This window comes from Lissotriton helveticus, chromosome 12 (assembly GCF_964261635.1).
Source record: "Lissotriton helveticus chromosome 12, aLisHel1.1, whole genome shotgun sequence".
In the NCBI taxonomy this organism is placed as follows: Eukaryota; Metazoa; Chordata; class Amphibia; order Caudata; family Salamandridae; genus Lissotriton; species Lissotriton helveticus.
This window is the reverse complement of record NC_136073.1, coordinates 286,578,829-286,597,429: the sequence shown is the minus strand read 5'-3', so window position 1 is coordinate 286,597,429 and position 18,601 is coordinate 286,578,829. Positions and strand designations below refer to the sequence as shown.

Sequence of the window (18,601 nt, the reverse complement as noted above, 5' to 3'; positions counted from 1 at the left end):
GCCCTGACTATTTTACTCTTATACTTGCAGATATAGAGTATCAACATCAGACTTCCTTCTTCCCATTTGAGTCAACCCACCTTCTACAAGAAATTCCAGGATAGTGAAGTGAAACTGTGGTCAAGGGGAGAATGGTTTGGGAATATGAGAGAGAGAGTTGCTACAGTAGGTAGTTGGTTGGAAGACTTGTTTTAGAGTTGTACAACTAATGATAATGACACAGTGCCATCAACAGTAGTTGAGAGGGCTTCACTTTACCTGTCAAATGGTAAATCTCACAGAGACTAAGGGAAATCCGGTACACTTGCAAATTGAATTAATCAAGTAGATTGGGGATTTGACTCACCTGGCGTGGGGGTAGCTGTGACTAGCCTCCAGGCATACTAGCAATCCTGCAGAAGATTAAAATATATGAGGACTCTGAAGCACCAGTCAGGAGAAATTCAACAAGGGAAATAAAGCAGCAACAACGCAACAAATATCAAAGTCCAAAAGACTAGTGGCTTAGGGAACCAAGAGGGAGAAAAACTGTAAAGATGATGACACAGACAGATTGGTACATATTATAAACAAGGAAGTCATAACAGCCACTGTTGCCAGCATTTAGCTTCTATGTTTATAGTTTCCACTGCCCTGTTACCTATCTCCTCCATTTATGACATTGTCTATATCTCTCAATTCTACTGCATCTGATGTTCTGGCAGTAGGTGAGTAATGGAAAACAGTATTATCAGAACATAGGATAACTTCTTGTTAGGGCTAGTAACCTTTGTCGCAACTTACTGAAAGATCATTCCAGAACACAAATTAGTGGTAGACCAATAGTGGATATTCAGTAATAGAGCCCCTCCCCATGTAAATCAAACTTTTTCAGGAATTTCTGTTTGACGTTATCCATTTAAAATGCATTCTCATTGTTACATAGAAATCAAATGATGTTCTCGCCTTGACTTTCTATGTGTGGGAAAATTCTATCTGAGTCGGACCGATTTGCATTTTCCATAAAGGTGTCTTCATGAATCATACTTGGATCATACTTGGACAAACCAGGCTTTAGTATTCCCAAATATTATACACATGAAATTTGTTTTTACATTTTCAACGTCTCCTAGAATGGAGTTCACAGACTCTTTTTCAAGTTTAATTTTCAGAGGTATGTAGATAATGAACAGAAAACCTCTAATTCCCATTTTTGCTTAAATGTACCTTGAGACACAGGTTGTCTCTCACCCTGCTCACTAAGCTCAGCAGCACAACTTATCTTGTCTGTGCACAGAATAGCTATCCTGACAGGGACCACAGCCTCTTCTACACCAGACTGACTTCCTGGAGGCACACACAAACACAGGTAAATGTAGAGTTAGACCATTCGAAGGTATCTGGCAGAACCTCATTCACCCTATGCTCTCTAGGATAGGTACTACTAGGAAGGAGTACCATTAAATGTATCCTTGTAATCGATGCAATAATCATAATGCGTGAATTATTCATTTTTCTTACCATTCTTGTAATGCTTATATAATGCTTTGTTTCCTTTTCCTAATCATTGATGTACAAGTATTTTACAGAAGAATTGCGATTCTCCTATTAACATGACTAGAGAATCTGGATTTCATTAAAGACACAGAGGCTAGCATTACGCTTATATCCTTTAATTGCAACACAAGCAGCCGCATATGTCACAAAGCAATAGTTCCACAGTAGAACATTGTAAACCAAACAATAGCAGTAAGTACTAGGCAATCAGCCTTTTATAAATGTGGTGAAAAGTGGAAAGGAAATGTCCCAAAAAACTTCAACGAAACTTCACAACTTCAAGAAAGAAGAACGAAGGACGAAGCCTGCAAGATCCGTAGGATAGAAGTCATGTACAAGAAATCACGAGAGGTTTTCTGAAAAGAAAAAAGGTGTAAATGAATCCAGGAATATAAACAAAAAGGAACAATCATGCAAAGGACATAAGAGCAAGTTAAGCATTCAAATAAACATACTGTAAGAATCAAACAGTAAACCAAAATCAACCATCAACCACCCAAAGGGAAGGGTGGGAGGGATAATGCTAGCCTCCGTGTCTTTAATAAAATCCAGATTCTCTAGTCATGTTAATAGGAGAATCGCAATTTCATTACAAGACTGGAGGCTACCATTATGCATGTTGGTAGCCATGTAAAACAACATCAGACATATGAGTGACTGGTTTGCAATAGTGATGAGCAAAAGTCCTAGAATTAGACCAATCAGCAGCCTTGAGTATATCATCCAACTTACCACCTGACCAGAATGACTTACTGGCCATAGCACCTCTGATGAAATGTGGTTTGAAGATATCCAGATTAACACCTGCAAGGCCCATAACAATCTTAACCCATCTTGCAATAGAGGGAGAAGAGATACCTTTATGAGGTTTAACAAAGGAGATAAGCAATTGATCCACACCAGAAGGGCGAAGAGAGTCCATTCTCGGATTGTATTCCTTCATACAATGAACAACACAAAGTTTATTGCAAATGTCAAAGCGTGGGTAAAAAATAGTATCAGACATAATTTTGGTTCTTCTATGCAACTCAAATTTGACCCCAAACATATCATAAGATCTATATGAAATATCTAGAGCTTTCACATCAGAAACTCTTCTACGTGAAATCAAACAAAGAAGAGTTGCCAATTTGAAAGAAAGGTTCTTTCTGCTCAAAAGAGAATTATCTGGCCAAGTACAGAAAAGGTCAAGAATTAACTTAACATCCCATAGAGATTGATATCTAGGTTTTGGAGGTCTCCTAATCCTAACACTTTTAAGTATTCTACAAATAATAGGATTTTTACCTACCATTTTATTATTGACAAGGGAATGAAATAGCAGATCTATAACAATTGATAGACCTGTAACTCAGACCTCTATCGAATTGTTCTCCAAGAAAATTAGCTATATCAACGATAGGTGCCTCCACGGGATCCAGGTCCCTCTCCAAGCACCAACGAAACCATACTTTCCAAATGTTGTTATACCCGTAATGTGTGCCAGGGGCCCATGATTCTCCGAGGCGAGCAGAAGCCGTTGACGAAAGTCTTGTGACATAGTTGGATCTCCTGATACCTTCCAGGCAAGAAGGTTCAAATTCCCTGTCTGAACAAGAGGGTGAATTTGACCGTCTACGTTTGTAAGGAGATCCATCAGGAAGGGAAGATCGTAAGTTAGATCTAGGGTAGTAGGAAACCATGTCTGGGATGGCCAAAAGAATGTTATCAGGACAATTGAACAGCGTTGGAGTCTCACCTTCTGAAGGACTCTCTGGATCATGGCAAACGGAGGGAAGGCATAAGCGTTGATCCCTTCCCACGACTGGAGAAAAGCGTTCACCGCTAGAGCACCCGGGTCGGGCATCCAGCTGTAATAACTTCCCAATTGGAAAGTTAGTCTGCTCGCAAATAGATCTATTTGGAAAGTGCCCCAGAAATGATTGAGGGAATTGAAGACAGATGTGTTGAGCTTCCAGTCGCTGTAGTGTAAGAGGAACCTCGAGTTCCAATCCGCACAGAGGTTGGATTTTCCCGGGAGATATTCTGCTCTGAGAGAGATTTTGTGCCCCAGGCAGAAGATCCATAGTTTCTTGGCCAGGTTGGAGAGATCTTACGATCTGGTACCACCCAATCGGTTTATGTAGGCGACGGCAGAGATGTTGTCCATTTTCAGAATAACCGATCTGCCTTGAAGAGAGTACCTGAAATTCATCAGAGCATAAAGCCCTGCGGTTAACTCTAGATAGTTGATGTGTTGAAAAGATTCTTCCTGAGACCAGACCCCTCTGGTGTTCTGATCTTGGAGACAAGCGCCCCAGCCATGAAGGCTCGCATCTGATTCCAAAATAAAATCTAGAGCTGAACCGAAGATTGCTCTGTCATTCCATGCGTCCAGATTGTCCAACCACCAGGTCAGTTCTGAGATGGCCTCCAGGTTCAATGAAACATGATCCCCGTACCACAGGCCTGATCTCAGAGCCCTCGCTTTTATTCTTTGAAGGGCTCGATAATTTAGACGGCCTGGAAAGATAGCTTGAATAGAGGAAGAGAGAAGGCCTAAGAGCCTGACTAGTTCTCTCAAAGAGAGATTTTGGTGCTTCAGGACGTGTCTTATCTCTTTCCTGATCTTGGAAATCTTTGGAGGGAGAAGGAGAAGACAGTTCGTTGTGTCTACGGTGAAGCCCAGGAATTCCATAGTTTTGGAGGGAGATAGTATGGATTTTTCTTTGTTTATGATAAAACCCAGATTTTCTAGAAGGTTCATGACATTTTCCAGGTCTTGGATGATCTGATTGTAATCCTGAGACATGATAAGGATGTCGTCTAGTTAAATGATGAGACGAATACCCTTTTCTCTTACGGATGAGGCGACTGCCCTCATTACCTTGGTGAAACACCAAGGGGCTGAGGAGAGGCCGAAGGGAAGGGCTCGGAATTGAAAGAGACGGTTCTTCCAAATAAACTGAAGAAAGGGTTGATGTTCTTCCGCCATAGGAATGGTAAAGTAGGCGTCTTTCAGGTCTAACTTGACTAGCAAGTCCCCTTCCACTAAGAGATCTCTGAGAAGATGGATGCCTTCCATCTTGAAGTGCCTGTAAACAAGGTATGTGTTGAGTTCCCTCAGGTTTTTGACGGGTCTCCAACCTTTGTCCTTCTTTTCTACAAGGAAGAGAGTGCTTATGAATCTCAGAGATTCCATAGGGACCTGCATAATCGCACCTTTCTGAAGCATTGAGGACATTTCTTCCTCTATTATTTTTTGCTGATCCAAGGTAAGGGGAATTACTTTGGGAAGTGAATGTTGAACTGGAGTCTGTTCGAAATCTATTGAAAAACAGAGTACGGTATTTAAAACCCAAGGGTCTTGAGTGATAAGTTCCCAGTTGTGGTAAACGAATTTCAGTCTCCCTCCCACTTTTGGATTCGAAGAAAGGGGAGGATAAGGGAGAGGAGTACTCACTTTGAGGGTTGGTGTCGGCAAAAGCTCCTCTTGCTCGGAATCCCCTCGAACGCAAGCCTCTTCCTCTCGGCGGGTAGAATTGAGGTTGGCTGGGGGGTTGGTATCCTCTTCCACCTTAACCCCTTGACCTTGAATAGGGCCGTCGGTTGAAGCGGCCGGAGGATTGGCCCCTTCTTCTGGCTCTTCCAAAAAGTTTATTCGAATTGAAGACTTTCTTCATGTTCTGATATGCCTTATCCAAGGCAGTAAAAGTAGAGACGTACTTGCCTAGGCTTTTAATTAAATCTGCCCCAAAAAGTAGACCTTTCGGGTTAAGGGAAGTCTCCTTGTCGGCCAAGTCGCTTAATTTAGGGCTAATTTTGGTCAGAACCACCCTTTTCCTCTCAGAGTTGAGGCCTGCATTAGCATTGCCTAACAACACAAGAGCCCTCTGACTCCAACCCCGAATTGAACGTGTGTCAAGAGGGGAGTCATTGAGGTAGCTTTCTTCCGCAGCATCAATTATCTTAGTCAAGGGACCCAGGATGTCTAGAACTGTGTCCTGGCAGATCTTAAGGGATCTTTCTAGCCCCTTTCGAGGGTCTTTGCCAAGTTTAAAAAGGTAGGTAATAAGTTCTGGATCAAGGTTTGGGGTCTGGCAGACCTTACCCTCGATAGAAGGCCTGGAGCATTCGGCTCTTAATAGGTTGCGAGTCTCCCTCTCCAAAGGATTCCTAAGCCATTTGGCAATACATTTACACACATGGTCGTGGGAGAACTTCTAGGGTGCTTAATATCAAAGGGAGAAAACATCTCCTCACCCAAAGGATCCATGACACCATCTTTAGAAGATGACGGAATATTATCGCCACAGAGAAGGGAGTCAGTATCAATATCACGGTCATCCTCATCGAGGGCAAGGATGTATTCATCCGGAAACTCCGAGGTATCATCATGAATACATTCAGGACCGTCTGTATTGTCTAGAGCACTTTGATAGTTTGTGCCGCGAGGGACACCCATATATTTTGTGCCGCCAAGGACACCATTCGATCTTGTGCCGCTAAGGACACCTGAGGCAATCGAGGTGCGAAGACCTCCCGTAAATTTAGAGGTGCTAGGACCTCCCGTGCTCTATGGGGTAAAATCAATATTCTTTTTTTTCTAATGCCTCTTACCCCTTGACCCAGTGAGATCGTCCGTTATGTCTGCCTCTGAAAACTCATCCTCTTCAGGAAGGAATGATCTTTTGGAAGACATAACTTGGGAGAGAGTTGAAAACATACATGATCTCATTTCTTTATGAATAAGGCTTTTAATAGCTTCACTAGGAAAGTCAGATTCGGCTGCATTAGCCTGATCTGAATTTGAGTCAGACATGGCGAGATTAAGAAAAGTCTGGAGCTCTCAATATAAATATTACCCTTTTTTATACCTTTTTAATATAAATATAAATATAAATATATTTTAATATATATATAAACAATACTGCTTTTTTATATATCAAATAAGGATGGGGTGGGGAGGGTCCAGTAGGACAAAGAGACTCTCAAATAATAATTAATATATAAAGGGGAACGTTTAAACAGTGTTAAAAGGAGAAAACGAGCAAAATGACGAGGCACAGTAACTGTCAGCTGATCCAGGATGCGAGCAACCGAATAAGATCGTGCTTGAGCGTCCGATCAGCTGAAATCTTCGACTTCAGAGTAAGGAAAATCCCTTGGCAACGTGCGTATCTGACGCGGGTGTTGCCAGTGTGCATTCATCAAAATTAGGCTTGCTCGGGAGGCTCCGAACAACAGAGGAGTCTCGAGCGGTAAGCTAACATATTTTAAAACAAAATAAATCTAGAAATATTGCCGAAAAGCGTACGGGGGAGAGGAGCCTGAAGTGGCGAACCTCTCCCCCGAGTGTAAAAGGAGCGTGGCGAGCAATTGAGTTCAGCAGTAGGGGGGTAGGGTGGGGGAACGAGGACTACGCCGGTCTCCGTAAATTGGAGACCGGGAGTGCAACGCGAGATCTAGAAAAGAGCCCCCAGTGCCACAAAAGGCGAAAAAGGCCTTGGAATGAGGTGATAAACTTAGAAAGAAAAGGTAAGATAGAAATAACAGGCTAAATATCAGTAGCATAAAAGGCAAAGCGAATAACAATACACCATCATGGAGACAATAGTAATACAATACTGAAATCACGAATAATAGCTGTAAAGAAAGAGATTGAACATCTTAAATAGCTAAGCAAGGAGTGAAAGGGATAATGAACTTATCTGCTTGGAGCCGCATTTAAAAGAGGCTGATTGCCTAGTGCTTACTGCTATTGTTTATTTGAAATGTCAATTTGTGTAATTCTGTTGTCTCTCTTTGGGCATGCCTGAGTTACTCAGAAATGGTAAATCTATTTCCACAATTTCCTTGGGGAAATTGGTTGTCATTATCTGAGATTGTAGACGCTATCAGGTACCCTGTGAGGTTTAGGGGTCCAGATGGCACAATGGGGCTAACCAGGAAACTGGACATCATATTCTGATGGTATGAGAAGACTCAGCTCACGCAGTTTTGACTTTTGACAATTATGTAGTCCCAATGCACAGTCTTACTGAATTAGTAGGAACCAAATGACATGGCACCACCAACGTTATAGGTCAGGTACTTATTTAATGGGTCTCCTGGATAGTTTTCTGAAGTGTGCCCAAAGCCCTGAAGTCACCATTTTAACGGAGATGGCTGTGGTGTTAAGGAAAAATTCTCCTCAACGAAAATAGGAAACGTCTATTGTCTGTAGTTTGTACAAGCTTGACCCTTTCACAGGATAAACCCACTGTAGCTTACGTTCTCTAAATTCAATTAATTAAAATGGCTAAACCAGTGCCAGTGGTTATCCCACCTAATTGCATGCATGCTTTAGCACAGATGAACAACAAGGACTTTCTCTTTCGGGTGGATGCTACCTTCATGGCAGAGGCCCATGAAGCATATGAAACAGAGATATTCTATTCATGAGTAACATTTCTGGTCGCAGACACCAATACAGGAACTTTCCACATATACACTGAAGCAGCCATACCGAACAACTACATAGCTTATGAAGATTTGAAAATTGCACTAATATTTCAGGAACCAGGTTCCAAGGCGCCCTACCACATGCTCCTGAGAATGCATTTTTGGGATCCCTCAACAATGAAATTGAAGCATGGCCAGTCCTAGTCGGCTATACAACATATCCACGAATAGGATTCTCACAGCAGCAGAACTTTGTACACTTTACACAGGTATACTTCGACTATATAGATGGTTAACAAAGTTCATTATGTGATCAATTACAGCAACCTCAACAAGGGCTGTTCAAGCTGCACAACCGCTTCTGTCAATGTCAGCAGTTAGTTCAATCACAATTAATGAAATTATGGGTAATGTTCCCCCCAGACGGAAGGAGATTCTGTTCTGGATTGCTCAAAAAAAATATCAGTTTGAAGCAGTGTTATATGGGACCCCAAGATAAACACAGACTTATCACAATGTTCCCCCATAGACGAATGTGCCACATGGGGCACAATGTTTGTTGCAGTCTATACCATCACGCATGGTACATCCTCCATAGCTGTTTTGCCTGATGTGCTCAAGTAGATTCAAAATAAATATGAGGTGGACCCTGCCATGGATTTTGTCGATTGCCTCAAGGGTTTGGAACAGCCCAGGCTTGTTCTCTGCCCATGTAACAGTACTGTTACAGAATTTTGACGAAGAAGCATTGTCCCATGTTGCTGACATATATCTTACAGATGATGACTCAGAAACACGCCGACCAGAATAGACTGCATTATTGTAGGATTTGTTGAAATATGCTACAAAGTTAATCTCCAGAAATCAAAAATTGCCTTTCTCAATGCACTGTTGTTTGGATACGGCTATCAATTGAAGGCAAAAGGATAGCACTGCATTTCCTAGAGAATGTGCACTCCTACAAATATCAACACATTCAAAAAGTTACAATGACTTTTGGGCTTTCTAAATTTTGATAGAGCATATATACCAAATTATGCACAAAAGGTTAAACCATTTTATGAATTAATACAGACTGCAGTTCAGATGGCGTTGTCAAGGGAAAATCATTGGCACAGGGGAAACTCATAATTGCCGTGACTCCCATCCCAACCTTAGAAGCTGTCACAAAGGCCAGCATCATGAATGCAAAAGCCTGGCATCCCAGATGGATACAGTAGACCACTTCACTAACAGCAATTGACGTAGACTAGAGGCCTGATTTAGATGTTGGCAGACAGGCTACTCCGTCATAAAGGTGATGGATATCCCATCTGCCAAAATATAATTCCCATAATAGCCTATGTGATTTATATTTTGTCAGGGGGTATATCGGTTACTGTTGTTAAAGACCAACCCGTCCACCAAAATCTAAATCAGGCCATATGTCTTTGACTCTACATTACACACACAAACATACCTACAATATGAACAGGAATACCCTGTGCCCAGTAAAGTTATGACTCTAGGTCAGTATGACTTCACAATCTAAATTGATGGTTCCGCCCAGCCTGCAGTTGGAACAAAACATCAATACTCTGCTGCTTTCGCAGTGGTAAGGGGTAAAACAAAGGATGGAATCTTCCAGTCTCTCAAACGTTTATGCAGCCGCTAGGTGAATGCACTGCACATCTGCCTGAAGTGAAAGCTCTATTTCTGGCACTAGAGAATATGAATACTGAATTCCCCACACTTATAATATGTGATTCGTATTATTGTGCCCAGCCTTACAAAGAGTAATTACACTATTGGAGCCAGAATGGATTCAGTGACTCTAAAGGTTATACTCTCAAGCACAAGATGCTTTGGGTAAAGGTGGCAAATCTTAAAGCAAATTTGACACAGGTTCATGTTACCCATACACTGAGCCACGAACATGTAGGAATACATGCTGCAGGAAATTCACTAGCTGATGAAGTTGCAAAGGCAGCCTTGCAAACTGCAGTTGTAGCTGCAATAACTCATTCCCACACACTAGGGTAGATGGAGATATCATGACGGCTGTTACAGATTTGCGCTGTCGTACCAATCATTTCCAGCAGCCTACTCCTACCTACTGAGTGCACAAAACATTCAGCTTTCTTGTCTCACCAGAGTGAGGGATAGAATCATTCCAAATTCAGATCACAGACCAGAATTAATCTTGACAACTAATGAGGGGCTAGCTTCTGCTGATGCTCGTGTTGTGGCTACAGTTTCAGTACTACAGCAATGCTATTGGTGGCCAGGTCTATACAAGCAGCCTAAGCAGTATGTCTTTAACTGTGGCATTTGCCAACAAATAAAGGTTTCCATCAGAGCACGCCCACTGTAGATGCCTATCTTGATTTCAAACATTACTCTGGCCTGTGTGTACTTGGACCACTGTGGGCCACTAAGTAGTAATGGCTCCTTTAAATGCATTTTTTTAGTGGTGGACTTATTTTCTAGATTCCTATGGTTATGGCCACAGCGATCTGCTGATGCTTGAACTGTATAAAAGATCTGTAAGTCTTCATCAGGAAATATGCAGTAGCAGCATTCCATTCAGACCACGGCCCAGTGCTTGCCTTCTAGGATTACCAGGATACCATGGGTACCTTGGGTGTGGCTGTGCACTATTGCTTGCCCTATCATCCTGAAGGAAATTCGGTGGAAACGCCTTTTGATATCAATGAACGTTTGTTTGTCTTACAGAGACTGAAAGACTTCAAAGCACTGATGAGCTTGGGAAACATTCTACCACTGGAGAAGTGCAGGTGTAACCAGCAACTCGTAGCTGTATTCCACAGATTGGGGATCTGGTCTGAGAAATATCTTGGATAGGAGAAAATTTGGCCTGTCCTACAGAGCATCGGCGTTGGTCCTAGCAGTTGAATGTTTCTGAATAGTACTTTTACAGTCTTTTGCTGCTTAAAAAAAACAAGGTGTTGTGTCAATTCATCTAATCAAACCATACCATGTGGCCACTCCTATATAGTAGGCCATGAGGGCTCCTCAGTAGTTACCTGCCTCCTCTGACTACCATACAGGAAATCCCTTCACAAGCTTTAACAAATACAGAAGTTTCTGTTCCCCAGCTTGGAAAATCTGACACTGAAGTTTGTCTACTTCCAATTATATCTACCAACACCATACCCACACTGTATGTGATTTCACAATCTTCGACAACACATGCTAACAATGAAGTTGTGTATTATGACCTACCTTTGGAGTTATCTACTAGTTCAACACTGCCCTGTAAGAACCCTGTTTTTACACAGACTGCCTCTGGCTACTTTGCCAACATTAATGCCTGGCTACTTTGCCAACATTAATGCCTTTTCCTTTGATTCGTCAGACCAATAATTGCATGGAATTTGTCCATTTAATATTTGGCTGAAAAAACATATATTGTTACACCTTGGATTTACACTTTTTATTTATATCTCGTTGATTTTCCTTTTCATCTGGAGTGTTTTTGTGACAGTATTCTTTTTGCTTCTGATCGGAAATTATCTCCCATATCCCATGTCTGTGCTTTCTGGGCTAGAGCATTATACTGTATTTGAAACTGAATATATGTACCGGTACATATAATAATGATGACATGTTTTGTTATCATCACCATGCACACCATTATTTACACAGAGCTAATACTTCACATGCAGTATTTAACTATACACAATTGGAATATTGCCTTACACCACCTTTGAGTAGCTCCAAAACATATTTATAGAAGTTTGTATATTTTTCTGGCAATAGCCCGAAGACCCAGAGTCTTATTATTATAAACTCCTGCTGCTGAGTTAAACTAAATTAATTTATTCTGCCTCCTTTATTTCTCAGTTGCCAATACAATATTGCTTTTAAAGCTTTTGGGGGTAACAAGTTATTGCCAAGTTCAGAACAATTCGACTTTGTTAAGAGTGTGATTAATACCAAGACAAATGAATTTTTTGAACAAGACTGTACAACTAACATTCTGCCTGGGCTTGGCTAAGAATAATTACTTGAACACACCACACATTCCCACATTTGCACATTTTGGAAATTGGAAAAAAATGCATAAAATTTACAGAGAAGCTGCTCAATGGTATGCTTCAGAATGGTACATATCATGTTTTACATTCCTGTTCAGAGGAGTGGCTAGTGTGGCAATTAGATACGAATGGTTGTCATGCACGTTTATTGAACAACAAAAAGGGTTTTAGAAAAAACAGAGCACACTCACATTATGTGCAGACACAACTGCCAGGAGTTGTCACAACATACAGTGTGGGAAAGTTATGCTTTCAATGACTACAGCATTCTACATTAGATTAGACGGACCCGTTGCCCGTTCACTCACCTCCCTGTTTAACTCAATGTTTGAAGTAGAGGAGTTCCCAAAATGGTGAAAGGTTGCCTCAATTCTGCCTCTACTAAAAAAGCACAACCTTGATCGTAACAATCCCAATAACTTCCGTCCAATCTCTCGCCTTCCGCTACCAGCTAAACTGGTAAAAAAATCAATGAATATACAACTTACTGTCATCATGATTTGTTGATGGACCGTTTGTCAACATGTGCGTTCCAGGGTAAGGCATGGAAGTTGCTGAAGTCCTTCCTAAGGGACAGATCTGAAATTGTGGCATTGGACGAATTGTGCTCCAAACCTTTCTCCCAGCCCTGCGGAGTACCACAGGGGTCCTCCCTCAGTCTGACACTTTTTAACGTATATGTCTTTTCCTTAGTGTCCCTAATTGGCTCCTTTGGTTTCAACTTACCTCCTATGCAGACAACACACAAATTGTGGTGGCTCTGCGTCCTGGACAGCGAGCAGGAATTGACATTCGGTTCCACGACTGCTTGGAGGCAGTTGAGAGGTGGATTGCTCAGAATTGCCTAAAACTCAACTCAGGCAAGACTGAGGTCATTTTATTCTGAAATAACCCCAATTTCTGGCCCCCAAACTGGTGGCCAGATGCATTGGGCACTCTTCCCATACCTACCAGGAAGGGAAAGAACCTGGGAGTGATAGTTGATGATAAGCTCAACTTTGGTGACCAGATAAATGCTGTAGCTTCAATCACCTTCTATTCCCTCAAAAGTATTAGGAAAATACTACACTTCTTGGCTGTAGACAGTAGGCGGACAGTTATCACTGCTCACCCAGTAACCATCATACTTTATTCGACAATTAAGTCATAAAAGCGTACATAAAAACATACATAAAACCACAGTTTTTCAGTATAAAAATCCAATAAAAACAATTCAATAAATATCTAAGAATGAATTAAACTACTATAGACAATTGCCGAATATCAATTATTTTAAATGCATAAAATCTAAAATCATAAAACAAAGCCCATCATTTTTAACAGAACAGGGGGTATTGCACATAAGTTACATAAGTTGAGAAGGCCCACATATTTACAATCAACAGTAGTAATTAATCAATAATCAGAGCCCTTCCGCAACAAGGCGCATACGGATTACCCAAGCCCATTTCAGAAATTTAGCCATAGCAGTAGCAATTAAAGGGCAGGGGTCAGTACTTAAAATTCTTAAGGCCTCTGCATGCCTGCGTGTGCCAATCACTCTGCAGATTGGCTTAACCCACATGGCTCTGGGTGAAGAATATAAGGGACAAAAGAAGAGGAAATGACGTATTGTTTCTCGTTCTTCACCACACTTAGGGCATTTATCCTTACCGTTTTCCCCTGCCCAATTGGCTGTAAAAGACCTAACTAGAAGGGAGCCTACTCTAAATTGGAAATAGAGTTTGCGATCCTGATTTTTCTCTATGGCATCCCAATACAGTTCCAGTTTCGGTTGGGCCTTAAACTCTAGGAAACGGCCTGTTAGGTGTGAGGAAAGACCCCTTATACATACTTCTGCATTTACCATCTCCCAATAGCTTACTTTCAGAATTTTCTTGGAATGGAATGCAGCATTTATCGGATCCTCCCATAGCTCTCTTAGTCCCAACCTAATTAGTAGGGACCGAATGGACTTCAGCCAGTGGATTTTTTGGCAGCCATCTTTTGTCATAATCTCCCTTAACCCTTTGCGTAATGTTGAAGTTCCTCTGTGGTCCACAGTCGTCGCCAGTACAGCAAAGGCCGCAGAGAGGCAAGGTCCTGGACCGCTTTTTGTCCAAGATCTCACATTAGAGGTGTTAGAGGAGTACTTATAGGGACGCAGTTATCACAGCACTTATCATGTCATATCATGTCTAGGTTGGATTACTGTAATAGTCTCTACGTAAACATTCAAGAATGCTTTATGAACAAGCTTCAACTGTTGCAAAATGCAGCAGCTAGATTGCTCACCAGCGCACCAAATGTATGCCAATCTCTAAGGAAATCAAAAAACTCCACTTGCTGCCTGCGAGAAAAAGGGTACATTTTAAAGCTCTGTGCATCTTGTACAAGGCACTGTAGGGCACTGGCCCAGACTACCTTAAGCGGCAGCTGCAGTGGTACCAGCCCAAAAGAATATTTTGCTCCTTTGGGGCAAAATTGGTATTTGTACCACCCATAAAAAGATTTTTATGGGGTGGGAGAAGCTTCATTGCTGGTGCTGCAAGGGCCTGGAATGATCTCCCCTTCCACTTAAGAAACTCCACCAATCTCTTAACTTTCAGGAAACAACTGAAAACTTGGCTCTTTAAACTGTAAATGTGCCTCCACCTCAATGCCCACAGGAAAGCAGCTAGCGCCAGGACACCCTTGGGTAACCGTTCTCGCTTTAGAAATGCCCTTAACATAACATAACATAAAATGACGTGAAAAAACTTGTCTCTCCCTTCCGATGACATATATTTCCAGCATTTTTTTTTAGGTCCCGGAAAGCCACATCAAAATCCTTTTTACATGCTACGAACAATGAGCTTTGAAAGGTGTCACAGAAGGGAGCTGCTGAGCTGATACGTTAGGTTGACATAGTAAATTTAGGAAATGTTTTAGCAGTGGTTGACAATTCTAGTATGACTAGAATTTATTCTTTGAGTAACATTGCGTTGTCGGTTATTGACATCATACAGAATGACGTCCTCCTTACAACACAGACAAAGTCAGCTTAGATCTATCATGTTATTAAGCTGGACATAGCAGACCTGGAAAAGTGGTTAGGTGCCCTGGAAGCACTTAAATGCTAGCAATCTATTTCTGCCATATAATCTAACACGTGTGCAGAAAACAATGGCGAAGAAGGACACAACATACACAATGTTAAACATAGAACATTTCGAGAAATTACCTTTTACTGTGGCGGAAACACCATCAGCAGATTGGTTAATTCATTGATTTATTTACATGCCAATTTCAACATTTCACTTCCCGTCCTGTTTGTAACACTTTCAGGTATGCAGCTATGAAGCATTAGGAGAGATATTTGTACATGATACATAAATCCTACCTTTTGATTACAGATGTAGGAATGGGGAAACTGAAGTTTTTCGTAGCAGTACAGACTGCGAGAATATATTTGGCCATTCTTTAGTTTGCAGGGAGGTCACACTTCATGGAGCTTGTAATGCTTCAAAAGGAAACTTTGCTTGTTATCTGAAGGGTTCCCCAGCTACTGTAATTCGTCTGGCATTCAGATTGCTTTCCAATAGAAGTTATTTGACGTTGAATGATAAAGGTTGCTGTGGGATGAGACCGGGAGGACCGTACATGGTGACAGTTTCTAGGGGGTGACCTGTTGCACGAATGTGCTTTTTCCACTGGCTCGTACAGTCAGATAAGTGATGGTTTGGCCTTCAATTGCTACTTTTAATGTGAAATGTGATAGTTCGATTAGACTAAAAGCCTTATTGTTTCAGAAGGAAGTTTCTTTAGGATTTACAAGAGAGACGTTTGATCTGCAAGTTGCAAGGTCTTCTGCGGAAATGCAATTGCTACTACGCACTAACCTCCCACAACACTTCGAAAAACTTGTGCACTGTATATTTATTGCTTCAAATACTGTCTAAATAGTATTTTTTTTTAAAGCGATTGGGTCTGGGTTTATTTGTACTTTCCAGACTGTCTTCAGTTTGATTCCATCTTTTATAAACTCCCTGGTTTCTAGCATCTTTTGAGACATAACACTTATTCTATTTCTGATTGTCTGGATTCTCCTTCTATTTTTGTTGCTCCACAATAGATGTCCCACCACACGTTCAAATTGGAATAGTAATACCTCATGTGCTCATATGTCATGATTGCATTATATAGTACTTTTGCACGCAATTACTTCAGGAACTAAATGACAACTGGTCCTTGTCCCTTCGACCTGTATGGTTACATTGCATACAGCCAGTGTTCCATTGTTTGCTGTGCACTTTCAAGTGTGCTTTGAATATATGCCTTGAAACATGCAACTAGTACAATCTATGGATGTAGAACTTCTGATAGACCCATTAAGATTACCTTTTCAGAGATGTCCTATGTCATTGCCATTGCTGCAAAGGGCATATTATGAGCCTTCTTTGGATACCTTGGCTCCTGGAATTTTGGATTCTGGCTCATCTTCTACGTTTGCACTACTGGCTGTCACACCTTAAGCTGCTGCTGATTCGGTTGGACATGACCCTGCTTCTTCTTTGGAAATTGTGATTTGGGCACCAACGGACACATTGTCTGCAGAAGCTGGAAATAACTTTGTTTCTAATGAATCTTGAAACATTTAAAACAGTCTTGAAGTTTCAAGAATTTTTAGTTCAGCATATTTTTTTATTGCAAAATGGTAATTTCTTTTATGCAAGATTTTAATTGCATACTTTAAATGGCTTTCACTTCAATTGGACTTTCTTTATGCTTTATCATATTATTAAAGTGATATATTTTTTAGGTTTCAATTATATATTTTTAATGTCTTATTTTTGGGATATGCTTTTATATTTAGTTTGATGTTTTAGGCCCCCTTACAAACATGGAATGGGTGTTGTGTGGTTACTAGGGCCCGTCCGCAAACTCTCATTTTAACATGTTCACGTTTAAAATTGACATCTTTATAGACAATTACTTTTACTACACGTTGCTTGCATACTTGCATGTGTTAGTGTACTCAGAAAGTGTTTTGCCTACAGATACATTTTATTTTAGGCACATTATCGTACCATTGTACATTTTGTCCATGGAACAAGTACACTACAAATACTGCACTTGCATACTATTGCCTGTTCGGAGACAACTCTGAAATGGTCGAATCAATAATGACAGCTTAATTGGAACTTAGGCACAGTGCGAATCAGTCCAATTTCCATGAGATAAACTGCCCCAAACTTTTGCTCGACAGAGGAGCATTTCCATGGATTGTCGTGGTCGCCTGTGCCTGAATTCTGGCCCAGCTAAATCTGATCACTATCTTGAGAGGAATAGATGCCTGTTCTACTCCAAACTGGCTTCCGGATGGCACACGCACACAGGTAAATAGGGACCTAGACCTCTCCAGGGTATCTGGTAGAACCAAATTCACCCTATAGTCTCTAGGATAGGTAGTACTAGGAAGGAGTACAATTATATATATTCATATAATCAATTCAATAATCATAATGTTTGAATTATTCATCTTTTTCACCATTCTTGTAATGCTGGTTACAATTCTTTATTTCCTTCTACTAATCATTGCAGTACACATATTTTACACAAGAATCCAATTGCTTCAATAAATGTTTGAAATGGCAATTTGTGTATTTTTTGTGTCTCCCTTTAGGCATTCCTGAGTTACCAATGAAAGGGTAGATCTGCTTTCAATATTTCTTTGGGGGAATCAGGGTCATGTTCTAAGGTTAGAGACACTATCAGGTACCCTGTGAGGTTTAAGGGTCCAGATGGTGCACTGTGAGTGAGCCAGAAAACAAGCCAAACTATTCTGATTGTATGAGTGGACTCAGTCCCTATAGTTTTGATGCTTCTGCTGTTTAAACTCACAGTTGTACTGAATTAGAATGAACCACACAAGACAAGGACCATTATTACATTGTCTTATGGATTTTTTGTACCCATTAGATAATATTTTAACAAAATGTTATAAACATGGATGAATTTTGACCTTTAATATGGTTTGCAGATATTCACAGATCACATTTCTAGGACACGCGTCCTTGTTATTGTCATTCCAGGGTGAACTAAATGATGGGGACAGCATTTAAGGTCATTTATCAGTTACTCTGATTGTTTTCAACACAATACAAAAATAGTTTTATGGTCTGGTTGGAGCTGTATTCTCAGAGGATAGTACTCGGGCCAATTCCAAATGTTCCTGTGTTTCCATTCCCAGGATAATCAGTTGCAGGAACACCATACCTGGTTTTACAGGGTGTGTACCCCACCCAGCAAAACCAAGGGCAGAGAGCGGCTGAAGCTTCAGGCACAAGCATACCCCACACCACCCCTGCCACCTCCAGCACCACGTGGAAGCAGACAATATTTCCCCAGAGAGGTCAGAGCCCCCCATGACCCCAGACGGACTACCCACCGCTGCCCAACACTCTAAACCTCAGCAGGTCCCACACTGATATTTGCCATCTGCTCTTGGCAGGTGGTAAATACAAGTTGATTTGTCCCCAGAATCAGGGAAACAAATCAAAAAAGGCCCACATGATTATTCCCCATTTTGAGGAGCTACTCTCATACTGGCTTCACGGTTGTAAGAATAATTAAGGCGTACT

The 18,601-nt window shown here is 41.1% G+C and overlaps 1 protein-coding gene across 1 annotated transcript in view; it reads left to right on the top strand.

Moving 5' to 3' along the window:
* LOC144799981 (ATP-binding cassette sub-family C member 12-like) overlaps positions 1 to 18,601 on the top strand; it is a 973,671-nt gene that overhangs the window by 812,466 nt on the left and 142,604 nt on the right. The gene's annotated exons all lie outside the window — the stretch shown is intronic.